At 37.1% G+C, this 13,796-nt stretch overlaps 1 protein-coding gene across 3 annotated transcripts in view; it reads left to right on the top strand.

Annotated features, from left to right (window-relative positions):
- EML1 (EMAP like 1) overlaps window positions 1–13,796 on the top strand; it is a 303,648-nt gene that overhangs the window by 68,869 nt on the left and 220,983 nt on the right. Inside the window, exon 1 of one of the 3 annotated variants that reach the window (XM_072630253.1) lies at window positions 10,398–11,291. The exons of the other annotated variants lie outside the window; for them this stretch is intronic. The gene's annotated coding sequence lies outside the window, so the exon portion shown is untranslated. Of the gene's footprint in view, window positions 1–10,397; window positions 11,292–13,796 lie in introns of those variants that run through there. 3 annotated transcript variants of the gene reach the window in all.

Here is a 13,796-nt window from a genome sequence, read left to right as displayed (position 1 = left end):
CTTCAATGGGCCTGTGGCTCCCACTAATTGAAGGGGAAGGGGGAGGATTGGTAGCATTTATCTCTCTCTCCCCAACTTTCTGCTGATCTTCAAGATTCTCTAAGTACACCCCTTTTTGAGTTGAGGTCTGTGAGTAGCTATTGAATCTTCTCCTCCTTAAATGCCTCCTCCCCAGTGTGAAATGAAGACAAAAGGCTATTCAGTCCCAATGTGAATCAGCAGTGTAATGTGGCAGCCAAAGAAGCCAATGTGATTTCGGGCAGCATTAAAAGATTCTTTGCTTCTAGGAATAAAGAGGCAATAGTGCCTCTGTACTCTGCTCTGGTCAGACCCCATCTGGAGCATTGTGTTCAGTTCTGTGCATCGCAGTTTAGGAAAGACATTGATGAAATAGAAATCATCCAGAGGGGCACAAACAAGATGGTAAAGGGCCTTGGTAAATGCCATAGAAAGATTGGTTGAAGGAACTGGCGTTGTTTAGCTTAGAAAAGAAAATCTGGGGGAGATGTACTTGAAGGGTTGTCATATAGAAGAAGAATTAAATTTATTCTATTTGGCCAAAACAGCCAGAACTAGGAGCAATGGGAGAATGTTGCTTAAAGGCAAATTTAAGTTTGATATCAGGAAAAAGTAGTCATCAGTTTCAGATTTCCAAGATTGGAATAGGCTGCTTCAAGAGGACATTTTTGGGCCACTCATTCCCCAAACCTTTCCAACTTGGTAGGACCTGCCAGAGCTCAAGCTACATTGCCAGTCTTTGAAAGTATAGTCACTTTCCTGCCATGTTGAAGTATCTGAGGAGGAATTTTGAGGGTCCTTATTATTACATAGGTTGAATAACTTGGCCTAAGTCCCATACTTACATACTGATGGAGGTAGAACTAAAAATCTGACTCTTAGATGGGTGCTCTTTTGACTGGACTATGCTACCCTTTTAGCTCTTTGTCTCTGTCTCATTTTGTGTCTCTCACTGACTATCTCTCTTAAAATTAAATAGAGGATGTTTGGCTCATCAAGGGGAGAGAAGTGACATCTGCAGCTACTGTAGGTATTATTAGCAGGCCACAGTCAGGGAGTGTTCTCTCCTCCCTTACAAGACTTCTAATCCTTTTGGTCCTCCTTTTCCTTTTGCACTCTTCAAGGGATTTGAAAAGTTGTAGGTTTCAGATGTTCCAATTTGGTCAGGCTAAGGCCTGAGAGCTAGTAATCCATGTGATGAAAAAGCGGAAGTATGTCATGGCCAAGGAGAAGCCTATCTCTTTTCCTTTAATAAAAGTTCTTACCACATGTATATCCACAAATAGACTTGGGGTATCAGAAGTTTCAAGGCTATAGGACCAGGAAACCAAGCAAGATTTGGACTTTATCCTAAGGATCTAGAGCTTCTCCCTTCTGTCTCTTGCCTCCCGTCAAGGTCAAGTCTTGATGGAACAACCAGATTCCATTTTCTTGGCTCCATTCTCAGTAGTTTTTAGCAGAGCTAGTTTCTAGAGCATGGTGGTTCTGGCTTTCATCAAAACTTCATGCCCAATATTCTCAGATCTTGATTCTAAGTCTTTCTTTAGTTTCTGGTGCTGGATAATCCAGTGCTTCTTTAGGGCTATAATTTGCCCACCTTCTTTGATCTTTGGCCAATGACCCCTTTTTAAAGGCCTCAAACTCCTTCCCTTGAGCCATGTCTACATTTCTGATGGCAAAAAGGAGCTCTAGTTCTTTTTTTGCCAGAAGTTCTTAAGCTGGGGTCTACAGAAAGGTCTCAGGGGGTTGGTGAATTTGGTTTTATTTATTTATTTTATTTATTTTGATAACTATATATTTCAATATAATTGATTTCCTTTTTAACATTAACTATTTTATTTTATGCATTTAAAAATGTTATTCTGAGAAGGGATCCATAGATTTCACTAGTCTGACAAAGAGTTCCATGACAAAAAAGGTTAAGGACTCCTACTTTCAACTAACAATGTAGAGTTTAGAGAGTGAGAACTCATCCCATTTAGTTTCTATAGACCAACGTGTAAGTCAATATAATTGGCGGTCTGTTAGTTAAATCAATGAATTCATTTTGTTGAGTGCAATTTGACAGGGGAAAAAAGACTGAGAGGAAGCAGAATACTCAGATCTTAAATCAGACTATAACTAAGCACTGACCCATAGGAATCTTCTCTTTTCCACATCATCTGGTAGGCACTAGATCTTTCTGTTTTGTTTTATCCTCACATCAAATTGTTTTTTATGTTATATAGGCAGATACATAGTTAAATTGGTGTCAATCTCTCTCCCCTCTCTTTTGGTTCTGACAAATATTTTTAAAATACTAATATTTTTATCATTGCCTTCTTCCTCCCCGTAAATTCTACCTCCTAACCTCTCAAAATTTAGACATAGCTTTCCAGTCTTATTTCTCACTATACCCAGTCATGTATTACCTTCCAACTAAATAGGATAATCAGCCATTTCCATATGTAGTCTTGCCCTCTCCTACCTCTTTTCACTAGTTCCATGCCCAGGACTCTTATCTCTTAACCTGTTGAAAACTATTTCTTTCTTCAAATCCCAGCTCAAGTGGCAACTCTTTCATGAAACTTTCTCTGTTCCCCAAAGTCCTCCTTCAATCCTCAAAATTTTTTGAGCAATTTCTATGGCTTTCATTTGCCTCTATCTCACTCCACCTTGTATGATGCTTATTTGGATCCCTGTTTTGTTCTCCCGTTAAGTTTTTAGCTCTTTGAGGACAAGGAATATGCTTTTAGGCAGCTCAATGGCATAGCAGATAGAATGCTAGACTTGGAGTTGGAAAGAACTGAGTTCTAATTCTGCCTTATACATTCACCAGTGGTGTGACCCTGGGCAAGGTGCTTCACCTCTCTTGGGCTATTTCCATATGTGTAAAATGGGGATAATAACAGCACTTCTCTTACAGGTTTGTAGTGAAGATCAAGTGATATAATCTTTTTAAAATGCTTTGAAAATTATTATTGTTTTTATTTTTCATATTTTGATCACTACCATGTGATACAGTGCCTTAATAGATGGTGTTTAACAAATGTGTGTGGAATTGAATTGAATTCAAATGGCAAGATATATTGTGATAATTGTGTGAACCTGGGCAAGTTGCTTCACCTTCTTAGGTTTTTATTTACTTTCTGAAAAATGAGGAGGTTGTTTTTAACCTGCGGCATATGAACTACTGCTCATATTCATCAAGGCTTCTATTACATTCATGTGCCACAATTTATTTGGCCTTTCCCCACTTTGTTTCTAGTTTTTTGTTTTGGGGCTTTTTTTTCTACAACTAAAAGTACTGCTGTGGATATTTTCCTATCTATCTATCTATCTATCTATCTATCTATCTATCTATCTATCTATCTATCTATCTATCTATCTACCTACCTACCTACCTACCTACCTACCTACCTATCTATCTATCTATCTATCTATCTATCTATCTATCTATCTATCTATCTATCTATCTATCTATCTATCTATCTATCTGTCTATCTATCTATCTACCTACCTATCTATTTATCTATCATCTTTCACTATTCTTTCTGCAGTTAACCCAACCTTAGGTATCTCTGAAGGTTCTGTCCTGGGCTCTCTTCTCTTCTCCCTCTATACTATCTTGATTGGTGATCTCAAGAGCTCACATGGATTCAATTGTTCTCTATATGCAGCTGGTTCTCAGATTTACTTATTCAGCCTTAACTGCTGACATTCAGACTTACATATCAAATTGCCTATTAGCCATCATGAATTAGATATCCTGTAGATATCTTAAACTCCACATGTTCAAAACTGAACTCATTATCAGTTAGGTTTCACAGAACATAGATCACTGAACCTCCAGTCAGAAGACTTGAGTCAAAATCCAACCTCAGATACTTATTAGCTATGTGACCCTATGTATGTTACTTAACCTATCTTAGCCTCTGCTTCCTAATCTGTAAAAGGGGGTAATAATAACACCCATTTGACAGGATAAAATGAGTTGATATTTGTAAAACACTTTGCAAACATTAAAACACCATATAAATTCTAGGTATTATTATTTCCTCTAAAATCTCCTCTTCTTCTAAACTTCTTAAATACTATCTATGGCACTGCCATCTTCCCATCACCTAATTAGGCAACCTAGGGGTCATCCAGAATTCCTTACTCCCATTTACCCTACACATCTAATCTGTTACTAAGTCCTCTTGAGTGTACCTTTGCAAAATCTCTCATAAACATCCCTTTTTCTCCTTTGACATAGCTGCCTCCCTGATGTAGGTCTTCATTACCTCCAGCCAGAATTATTGCAGTAGCCTGTTGGTTAATCTCCTTGCCTCAAGTATCTCTCTACTCCACTCTAATCTCTTCTTAGCTGTCAGAGATTTTCCTACAGCACAGGTCTGATCATTTCCCCAGAACCCCCATTAATAAACTCCAGTGGCTCCCTCTATTTGACTTTTTGTTGTCCATCCTCCTTTTGTCTGAAATTACCTATTTAACCCTGTATAAATCTTGAATGTACATCACTGTTTGTATGTTTTCTTCCCTCAGTAGAGTATAAGGTCCTTGAGGGTAGGGATTGCTTTTGCCTTTCTTTATATTCCTAACACTTAGCTTAGTTCCTGACACATAGTAAGTAAATGCTTAATAAATGCTTGTTGACTTGACGATATCCTTAGGATATATGTTTAGGAGTGAGATCTTTAGTTCAATGGGTGTGAACGGTTTAGTTATTTTTCTCTTATAATTCCAAATAGTTTTCCAGAATGCTTAAACCAATCTACTGCTCTAACAGTATATTAATGTGGTTGACTTCTCAAAGCTTCTTCCTTGTTGGCTATTTCTGCCTTTAGTCATATTTTCCAATTTAATAGTTATAAGGTAAAGCCTCAAAGCTGTTCTGATACTTTCTGCTCCCTTGATTTTCATGACAACAATCTTTCTTTGATTCTCCTCCAATCTTTGACCACTCCTTAAGTCTCCTTTGCTAAATCATTATTCAATTTTTACGTGGAGCATATTTCCCCTAAAAATAGGTATACCAAAGGAGTCTATCTTTTCTCCTTGTAAGCCCCTCCTTGATAATTTCATCAGTTCCCATGGGTCCTATTACCAGCTCTAAGCATATGGCTTCCACATTTACATGTCTAACTGTATCTCTCTTCTGATCTCATCTTATATCACTGATTGCCTACTACATAGCTTTGCCTGAGTATCCCATATGCAACTCAAACAACTCAAAATGGAACTTAAAGTCTTCACTTTCCCCTTAAACACACACACAGGCACTTCTTTACTCCTTTCTTCCTTAGTCCCTGTTTCCCTCAAGGCTACCACCATCCTTCTAGTTACACACATTTTCAATCTTGGATTCATCCCTGACTCTTAACAGCCCTTCTTGCCTTAATTCAATTAATGGCCGGGTGTGGTTGATTCCACATCCATAACATCTAAGTCCCTTCCCTTTTCTCTACTACTTGGACACCACTGTATCCATATATGTTCTCTAATATATTCTCTCTCCACTGCTTGACTAGTGGTTGCAGTGGCTTCAAAATTGGTCTTCCTGCTTGCAGTATCTTTCTGCCTGAATCAGTCCTCCACAGAGCTACCAAATTTATATTCCTAAAATATGTTTGATCACGTTAGTTTCCTATTCAAGTTGCTTCAATGACTGCCTATCGCCTCTAGAATAAATTATTACCCTTAATTGGCATTGAATGCCTTTTGCAAACTAGCTGCACCCTACCTTGCTAAAATTATTTAATATTTTCCCCCTTCCCTTCCCCTTGACTTTACATTTCAGTTAAACTAGTTTACTTGCTGTTCACTGTACATGACATTCTATCTCCTACTTTCATGCATAATTGTACCCTGTGCCTGGAATGTATTACTGTCATTGTTCCCTCCAAGGTTCAGCTCAAGTGCAAACTCCTACATAAGCCCTTTCCTGCTCTGTACATATTAGTCCTCTTCTCCTCCTGAAATTATTTTGTATATATTTACTTATACTTATAGATATTTTTGTATATATGTATGTGTGTATATCTTTACATATATATGTGTATATATCTATATCTATTGCCTACTCCTTCGCAGGCCACTATAGGAATAAAATATTTAATGCCCCATTAATTTTCAATTCAGCAAACATTTTGCACCTAAAGAGGCAGTGTGGTATAGTAGAAAGAGTGCTGGATTTGGGTTTATATTTTACCTCTACCACTTAATACTTGGGTAACCTGAGGCAAATTGCTTATCCTCTCTGGGCCTTGGTTTTATCATCTATTAAATGAAGGGGCTGAACCTCTCAGGTTCCTTGAACTCTAAATCTATGATACTGTGCCATGTGCAAGGTCTTGTATGAGGAAGTGGTATATAAAGATGAATAACAAATTCCCTGCTTCTGAAGACCTGAGAGATCTTAGAAACATGGAAATGCTCTACAACTATTTCTTCTTGGTTATGAATGAAAATATTTGCCTTGAAGCCTTTCTTATGCAGAGGACTGACTGAAAACAATGGAAGCCCTGCATATAGCTTTTCCTGTCTGTGGCCTCTCCTCTCTAGGACCAGTCCCTTTAAAAGTCTTGACCCCTAAATAAATCTAGTATACCACCATTACAAGACTACTTTTATGGATGGAGTTGGGAAGCAAGTTCCTACCTGTCACTTGCTTCATAAAGGCATCTGGTACATTCAATTAGAATCCTGTTCTTACGGAGAACTCACTGTGTTTATCATTGTGAGGAAAAAGATTGCCAAACTATTTTAAGGAGGGAGTGAGAGGAGAAAATCTCAGAATCATAGGAGAACAGAAAGAGAACTGAATTTGAAATGAACAGATTGGTTTAGGATCAGAACCTGCATCTGACACTTATTACCTGTGTGACCTTCAGCAGGTCACTTTGGAATTCCTCAAAGGACTTTCACTTTCCTTATATGTGAAATGGGTGTATTGTACTAGATAGATTTATGAGTTCCCTTCCAAGTCTAGATCTATGATCCTATGAATATCAGAGCTGGAAGGGACTTTAGAATCCTTGAAACATAGAGCATCAGAGCTGTCAAAACCTTAGAATTAGAGAGCATAGGAGGGATTAAAAATTGATATCTTTGGGGGGTTTTTTAGTCATTTTTCAGTTATGTCCAACTTTTCATGATCCTGTTTGGAGTTTTCTTGGCAAAGATTCTGGAGTGCTTTGTCATTTCTTTCTCCAGATCATTTTACAGTTGAAGAAACTGAGGCAAACTGGGGTAAATGACCTGCCCAGGAACACAAAGCAACTAAGTATCCATGACCAGATTTGAACTCAGGAATATGAGTCTTCTTAACTCCAGGTCTGGCTCTGTACCCATTGTGCCACTTAGCTGCCTTATCTTCTGTTTTTATATTACCTGTATTTCCCAATATATGTACCTCATCTCCCTCACCAAGGAACTATCTCTGATGACAAAGAATAAAAATAAAAAGAGGGGGAAAATCCAGAAAAATCAACCAATACATGATATCAAGTCTTAAAGGGACCTTACAATCATAGAACAGAAAATGGTAGAGTCGCTAGGAACCATAGAGATCATCTAGTCAATTCATTGCAACAAAGATTTATTAAAAATCCTCCTATGTGTGCCTACTATTGAAGCAATGGGGAGAAAAATTTTTCTCTCTTTGGCTCCCAGTTTCTCATCCATACAATGAAGGGTTCCATTCAGCTGTATGATCCTGTGAAACTTAATGATTGGGCAAAGGAGTGATGTGATCCTACTTGTGTAGATGGAAGACTGATTTGGAAGCTGTGAGGAGAATGAAGAGGAGCAGTAGGATTCTATTATAGTAGTCTAGATAAAAGATGAAAAGGACTTGATCTAGAGGAGTGACTGTGAATGGAGAGAAAGGCAGAAATGAGAGAAATGTGTGGAAGCAGACTCTTAATGACTTGGCAACTAATTTGGACGTGGTGAGGGTAAAGGAGAGAGATCAGATATCTGAAGTTTTGATGGAGCAACAGTATTTAACAACTAGCAAATAGCAGCAGACTTCAGGAAGGTGGGAAAGTCTACAGAATGGAGAAGAGGATGAGTTCCATTTTCAACATGTTGAGTTTAAGATGTCCCAGGACATTCAGGTAGAAATGTTCAAAAAGCAATTGTAGAAACAGCCCTGGAATTCGTTGAAAAGTCCAGTTGTTTCATTTTGCAGAAGAATAAACTGCAGAACTGTAAAATGACTTTCATAGTTTTTTTAGTAGCATTGTGTACCTGATTCTACTAAAGAAGAGAGAACTCTTTATTACTTTTTAAAATGTATGCATCAACTCATATGCAAATCTAGGATGTCATTTACAAGAGCAGATGATTTCCCAAATTAATCTCCTGAAGTTGAAGCTCCTCCCAGAAGTGACTGATTAGAGTCTTTGTTTTTTATAATTTATGTGGCAATGAACCTATTCGACGAAATGTGCTTGGTTCCCTGGAGATGGCCCTCTTCACTTTAATTGCATTGGGTCCCAGTAAGGAATTTATTACATCAAGAGAAAGAAAAATGAATGGCTCAAAGCCTCCATTGTTGCTGAGCATCAACCCCTGACATTATTGAGCCCTACTCCTGATTCCTGGAGCTGTCCCTGTACATCTGCCTGCTGAGGGGATAGAAACAAAAATGCCTTGATTTCCCTCCATTTAGTGAATTGGTAATTGGTATTTCTTTTGCTTTTCTTAAAAATCAATTAACATTTTGCTTAAGAGCAAGGAAAAAATTTCAGATGATACACTGTTTATATAGTTCATCTGATATTCCTCTGAGTAAGAATTAAGCTTTTTGGGAGAACTGTCTTGGAAAAAAACCAAAATTTATCATTTGGAGGGAAACTTAAAGATCATTCTATTCAACATGCCTGATTTGGAGATAGAAAAACTGTGACCCAGAGATAGTTATTACCCTTTATGTTTTATGAGTACATTCTTCCCCTTTGTTTCTACAAAATCACACAGACACACCTCGCCGTATAATTTTAAAACATCACCCTATCCATTTTTGTTGTTGTTGTTCAGTTGTTTGCAGCTCTCCATAACCCCATTTGGGATTTTCTCACCAAAGATACTCAAGTGGTTTGCCATTTCCTTCCCCACCTCATTTTACAGACGAAGAACTAAGGCAAGTGGGATTTAGTGACTTGCCCAAGGTCACAGAGTTAGGAAGTATCTGATGCCAGATTTGAACTCATGAGGAAGTCTTCCTGATTCTAAACCCATTGCTCTCTATCCACTGTGTCACCTAGCTGCCTCCTCTATCTACACTCCTATTCAAAAGGAGTGCTTTCCATAGCAATCCTTTATTATTTTAGCTACAATAGGTAAGTATATATAGCTTCTCGTGTTTTTTATCTCACCCACCCTGAGGAGCTGTGATGCCATACAGTGACACAATACTTAAATTACCCACCCATTCAACATACCATCATTCCTCACAGCAATAGATACTGGAGCAGGAGAAAAAATGGTTTGAGAACCACCACTTTAAGCAGAGTAAGTTGTTGATATGTAACAACGGAGGAGATTTTCTCTCTGTGACTTCCCTATACTCGTGATATCATAGAACCAGACTCCTATGCTTAAATGTGCAAAATGTTGTGGTAAGGGGGTATGGGAGATAGAAGAACAATGAAAACAATTTAAAGTATATTTAAAAACCAATAGAATGCATTAAAAACAGTTTGGTATGATGGAAAAAGCACTGGATTTGGAGTCAGGAAATCAGCTATTTGACCTTGGGTAGACCAGTTCATCTTTCTCTGGTACTCAGGTTCTCTCTCATTTGTAAAATGGAGATGAGACTAACTGACATTTAAGGTCTCTTCCAGTTATAAACTGCTATACTGTGGTGTCATACTAGGTTTTGATATATTTCTTAGCATCTTATTACTGCATTAATTGGTTATTACACAATACATAATTAATATAATCTTACATAATTTAACAAGAGAATATATAATGCACTAATTTTACTCTGAGGAATTTAAATTAATTTTAATTTGCTGTCATTATTAATAATGGACATAAGCAAGTCTATCCCCTTCTCAGGTAAAAATGGTTTTCTACAGTTTTTTTCTAAGTATCTTATTTAGTTAGTGTTCATCTTTTTCAGGACTATGACATACTTCAGCCTCACAGAAGTGTGCTTTGTTTTAAGCAAACAAAATATAAATATATAAAAATGAATTTTTATAAGATTTATAAGATTTCTTTGCTTTTCTTATGCACTGTCCCAAGATTTGACCTGGATTAAAAAAGTTTTGATTTGAATACAACTTTTCAGGCTCTCATTTATTATTCAAAAGTTATTTTATTTTATGTATTTATAGTAAGAGACATTTAAGTGACACATATTTCTGTATAAAGAATTCTTAGTACACTTAAAAATATCCTTTTTTTTTACCTAACTCATCTACTTTCCTATTTCAAAGAAAGTACTATTTCTCTTTCCACCTTTGTCCTTAATCCCATCCCATTCCATCCCATCCTGGCTCCTGTAGAGGGAAGGAAAAGGGAATAAGAATTTGCATAGAGCCTACTGTGTGTTAGGAACTGTGCTAAAAGATTTTTTCCAAATATAATTTCATTTGATCTATGTAACCTTAATATATAAATTATCTGCTCTCACTGTTTCATTTTTAATTTTTCCTCTCCAATGACTTCAACAAATATGTCTAAGTCTCTCCTATCTTACAAAAGTCTTCACTTAACTTCAATATTCCTCTAACTTACCATAAAATCCTAGGTTGGAAGTGGCATTAGAGATCCTATAGTCCATTCTTTTACTACAGGAATCCCTTCTAAAAGCATCCTTTTCAAGTAGTCATATAATTTATGCTTCAACACTATCAGTAATAATTAACTTACTTCCTCACAAGGTAACTCATTCTATTTTTTGACTGTTCCACCAAATTCTTACATGGAACTGAAATTTTATTCATTTGTAATTTAGGAACATAGATCAAGACCGTCAAGAGATCTGAGAAGTAATTTAGTCTAATCCCTTCATTTTACAATTAAAGAATGTGTGTGTTCATCCTTCATTGCCAAAGAACACCATGCCATCAGAGAAATAATGACATGACTTGCACTTGACTTTGCTTTGAGTGAGGAAGGGCTGTGCAGGTCACCAGCCTCACTTCTGCAATCATCTGAATCCAGTGACCAGATGTTCAACAGGATGACTGGAGATGACCCAGGATGAGACAACTGGGGTTAAATGACTTGCCCAAGGTCACACAGCTAGCAAGTGTCAAGTGTCTGAGGTGAGATTTGAACTCCGGTCCTCCTGCCTCCTGCACTGGTGCTATATCCACTGTACCACCTAGCTACCCTCACAATTAAAGAAACTGAGGCCCAGGAATGTTAAGTGATTTGTCCAGGGATGCACAGGTAGTAAGCCTCAGAGGTTGGGATTTGAACTGAGGTCCTCAGACTCCAGAGTCATGCTCGCTGCCCTTCTCTATCTCTTACTTCTATCCTTTGGAGCTCCAATGGATAAGTGCAATTGTTTTCTTTCCCACAGCAACCCTTTAAATATCTAAAGACAGCTATCATGTTCCCTTCTCTCTCTCCACTCCAAAGGTTTTCTCTTCTGACAGTCACATATTATTAGTTCCTTCGAGCATTTCTTATGTAACATAATTTCTAGATACCCTGCCTTCCTGGAGATCTTTGTTCAGAAATGCTCTGATTTGTTAATATCCTTTCTAAAGTGTGTAACTCAGACTGAATATAACATTGCCACGACCAGGAACCAGGACCATTACCTCCCTTGTTGTTGAACTTCATACTTGATCAATATAGAATGGGATTCATTAATATTAAGGGCAGCCAATTATACTCAAACATATTGAATCTGCAATTCTAAAATAGCAGTTTCACATGAACTATTGCTAAGTGGTGCTGTATATTTGTACTGTTCATTTTTTGAAACTCTGCCCAGAATTAAATTTATTATTCCTGTTGATTTATAAATAACTTTCCAGAAAAGCATCAGTTTTGATTTCCTCTCTCTTCCCTTTTCACTGCCAAATTTCTTCAATGAGTAGCTTATACTTGCTTTTCAATTTTTTCACAATATCACCCAGGATTGCTTGGCTATTGCCTCACCATCTCCTAATTCTGCTACAAGCCTAAGATTATTATTACCATTTAAATCCTTCATGTTTTGGTATCTATCTACTTCTCAACCCTTATTTTTCAGTCCTCCTCTTGTGAGGTAGAGCACCACAATGTAAAGAAGGTTGGATTTAAATTTAAACAACCTGGATTCAAATCATGTTGCTTCTAATTACTTTCCTGAGTGACCACAAGCAAGTCATTTAATATCTGGGGCCCGTTTCCCTCACATGTAAAACTTTTAAGATTCCTTCAAATTGCATCTATGATTCCTACAGGAACCCTCCACTTCACCCAAAGAGGCTTACCCAATATACCTGTCCTATCTCCATGCTTTTTGCTTTCATTATCCTGCCATGTAAAATTGTTGAATAGTTAAAACAAATACTGAATTGGGAGCAGAGTCCTGGCTCTTAATAATTACTAGTATGAACTTGGGCAAATCACTCTACAGTGCTGGATCATAGTTTCTTCAAATGAGGTAGCTAGGTTACATGATCTCTATTGGTCCCTTTGAGCTATAAATCATACGATCCCCTTTTCCTGACTCATTTAAATCCTATCTTTTCTTCAAGGTCCAACTCAAGACCTGCTTGCTAAGTGAAGCTTACCACGCTCTAAACTTGTCATACTTATTGCGGTACTCCTGTGCTACTCCTTTTGGCACTCAGCTCATATTACCTTTTATTATTTATATGCTTATATGCATATTATATCCTTATCTTTTTAACTCTTTCAGAGCAGGAACCCCATGATATTCTTCTTTGTATTCACAGAGTCTGGTAAATAATAGAAATTATCTATGTATTAAGTAATAATGATGATAACAATGATGTATAATTTCAAAACTTTAAGAAATAGAATAAGTCTGGGTTAGGCATCATGGCTAGAATTTGAGGCTAATAAACACAAACTTCAGAAAGGGTTTCTTTAATATTTGTTAATTTTTTTGAAAAGCAGATCAATGAATGGTGCTACTCAAGTGGTAGGAAGAAAAGAAGATGTTGTCAAGGGTACTCTTCTTTAACTTCTTTCACCGCCCATTCTTTTCCCACTTCCCTTAGTAGAATGATCAGAAACATATGAATCAAGTTGAATAACTGAGTTTCAGAGATAGGCTTAGAAAGTATCTTGAAGATTTTGAGGTCTTGCCTGAATGAACTTGTCTTGAACACAACTAACAAAACTCTAAAATCATCCTTTACAAGAGCCTGTGACTAAGGTAGAGACTATCAGTCTAGCAATGTTTGTAAACTCACATTTATATTATGCTTTGAGACTGATAAAACACTTTCCTGTTATACTCATTTTATCTATAAGGAAACTGAGACAAGAAATTGTGACTTTCCATTCTCCTATAACTGAAGGAAAGATTCAAACTCAGGTGTTCTCACTCCAAGTCCGGTGATCTTTCACCCCCAATGTTGCCCTTCTCAGGTGTTTTAGGATTTTTATCTTCAAATATTACCTGCTTGTTACTTTGAAATATCAAATAAAAACATCAGGTGGGGTCCCTTGGCACCAAGACTTGGGAAGGCATTCTTTTTAGTTTGTAAAATTTAAGAAAAATAACCTATGCCAAAAATCATTTCTAAAGTATATATTAAAATACACTGACTCAAAGGATATCAGAGTCAGTACTGCTCAAA

Source organism: Notamacropus eugenii, chromosome 1, assembly GCF_028372415.1.
Source record: "Notamacropus eugenii isolate mMacEug1 chromosome 1, mMacEug1.pri_v2, whole genome shotgun sequence".
In the NCBI taxonomy this organism is placed as follows: Eukaryota; Metazoa; Chordata; class Mammalia; order Diprotodontia; family Macropodidae; genus Notamacropus; species Notamacropus eugenii.
The sequence above is the reverse complement of the archived record's forward strand: the minus strand, read 5'-3'. Positions and strand labels throughout refer to the sequence as shown.